We start from the raw sequence: 2,947 nt of genomic DNA, 5'->3' as shown, positions 1-2,947 counted from the left end.
AATCCCTGAGTCGATGGCCTGCCTGGCCATACTTGAATCATTTTTCCTTTTCTTTATTTCAATAACCCCAATGAGGACGACCACATGACCAATAAGAAGGACATAAGGAAATTGACTGACCTCTATTTGCCAGAGATTGGGCACCCTACGCCTGAAAATTATCACCATCATGATGACGCTCGTCGTTCGACTAGTAAGGAGAACTAGAAGAAGAGTAGGAACCAGAACTCCCCCACTTTTTTTTCTGCCATTTTCCACCATCTGGACCACCCTGAGACTAAGTACCTCCTTGGTTAAAAAACCTGCTCTTTTTACCCTATCTATTCCCAAACTCTGCCTGCTTTCTCTTCTCATTCTCTACATGCTGCATAATAATAGTAAACCTAGAGATGTCCATATCCTTAATTATCAAGGTACCTTGCTTTCCAAAATCAAACCCTGATTCAACCCAAAAGCAAACTTCCTCATTCTAGTCCACATGCCAGCCACTAAATTAGGAGCATACCTTGACAATTAATGAAACTTCAAGGCATATTCCTTAACAGATATTCCCCTCCCCCCCCCCCCCCCCCACACTTTAGGTTCACAAACTCCTCTAACTTTGTTTCCCTTAACTCTTGGGGAAAGAAATGATCCAAAAAAGCACTAGAGATGGTATCCCATAAAGATAACTCATCCACATCCCCTCTATCCCTATCCCACTCTTCATGTTATTAATATGCAACATCTTTGAGTTTATAAGATACAAAGTTTAACCCTTCCACATTGATAGTCTGCATAACCCAAAAACTCTTTTCCAATTCATCCAAAAAGCCATGTGGATCCTCATTCAACTTTACTCCAGAAAAAGTAGGAGGACCCATCTTCATATATTGGCCAACTCTTGTGGACTTAACAGACAAAGCACCAAACACATTCCGCTGAGCCTTAGCAGCAACTAATTTAGTAATAGTATGAATAGACTGACAAAATTCCGCATTAGTCACCTCATCTTGAGGAAGACTAGTAGAAACTAGTAGAACTCCAAAACTATGAAGGATAGGACCGCAAGATCGAAGATGAACCCCATAAGTAGGATGCACCTCTTTAGCATTACTCCTATATGGGATAGAAGAATTTTCTTGTGTTCCAAATCTATAAGGCATAATCTGAAAGACAAAAAAACAAGGATTACAGAAGATTCTAGGACTAAGACTCCAATAATGAAAATAGAATGCCAAGAAAGTGAAATATTCCTAAATGTCTTGTAGCCTCTCCCTTAGGAGTGTGGTGCGCTACATACCCCTAAAAGAGACTACTCGATATGGCTTTATAGACTCCTAATCAAACATGAACCTAGGATTTAATACCAACTTAAAATGATCCATCCTAGATCCTTGTCATAATGGTAGTCCCAAGTTCATCAAGGACTGGAGACCACCCGCATTACCCAACCTAACCTCCAGCCGCCTACCCTGAGTTGTTAAATTTTGAGCATGTAACAAAATAGTGTAACAGCTCACACAAAGATCTAGGAGAAGATCACAATATTACCAATCCAACTAAATCCAAAAATCCCATACCAATAATCCAACCATACTAAACCATACCAAAATAAGGGCCATAAACTAGGCAATAACCAAAGACGTTCCAAAATGTAATATAATTAATTCCAAAATTAAATATGATAGAATAGTGAGAAATTATGTATGATGATGCCAACCTCCCAGCTTATTCCAATGCCAAGGCTGACACCTATACCGATCCTGCCCATTCCAACCGATAGAAGTACCACAAAGCCTCTAACCAAAAGAGTAATGAAATCTAATTGGGACATTCTCCAACCATAGCCAAAACTAATACCCAAAATAAAACCAAAATGTCTAGAAATATCAATAACATAAAATAGAGCCTTTCAAAAGGTTGGAAGCTCACTATTTCAGTCCAATTGTTGTCCCTAAGTCAATAACTATGTAGGAGGAGTAGAACAGTTGATTCCTACATAGCATGGGTATATAGCCGCCGGTAGACGGGGTTAGTGTATGACCGCAAGTATGATCTAAGGGTAAGGATAAAATAATGCCATTTATAGAACCAAGTAAAATTATCCATATGCACAAAACTATACTTATACATATATATATATAATCATGCAAGGGAAAGGGACCAGATTTAGAATTCCTTTAAAACCTTTACCTGGGCTATTTAGCTTTCCCATCCTAAACCACCCACTGGCTATATGGGTTTAGCTCCCCCTACTAAAAGGGCCCCAGTGAATGTAACCGCACAACCAGGGAAGTATCCCTTTGGATGACTAGTACATCTCCTAAATATAGTAAGATATCATATAAACAGTCACCAAGACAAACCTTATATCGGCAAATATGAGTTTCCAGTTTTGGTCCCCCCTAGAACCATAACCTTCCATGGCTTAGCTATACCTCTCACCATTATCGCCTAATTAAAACTAATTTCCAAATAACCAAACCGTTATCCATTTATTAACCAAAGCGATTGATATTGGTATCATCATAAAAACCCTTATATGTAAGTATCATCCATAGCCAACCATTTATAGGTTTAAGGAGACTTTCAAGTACCCTTCCATTTACCCACTTGGAAGACTTCCCTGTTCTCCATAAGCATAACCAATTAGCCTTTTACCATTCCAAACCATTTAAACTCATGTTTTTAAATTATCCAATAGTTCAATTAAAAGTAGTCAATGCAATGAACATATCTTTATAAGTATTTTGTCAAACACATTGCGGGCATAATATGACCAAAACCAATTCCAATTACCTTAAAACCATTTCCATGCAATCCAATTATCCAAAACCACTTTAATGAACCTAAAAGAATAATTAAAACCATGGGAAACCATTACCAACCATTTAAAATCAAAACCCCCAATTCATATTTTAAAACCAAAATCATACAATCAATAAAATTATGAAAACGTTCATAA

Source organism: Capsicum annuum, unplaced genomic scaffold, assembly GCF_002878395.1.
Source record: "Capsicum annuum cultivar UCD-10X-F1 unplaced genomic scaffold, UCD10Xv1.1 ctg3318, whole genome shotgun sequence".
NCBI classification, from domain to species: Eukaryota; Viridiplantae; Streptophyta; class Magnoliopsida; order Solanales; family Solanaceae; genus Capsicum; species Capsicum annuum.
Note: the sequence above shows the minus strand (reverse complement) of the source record.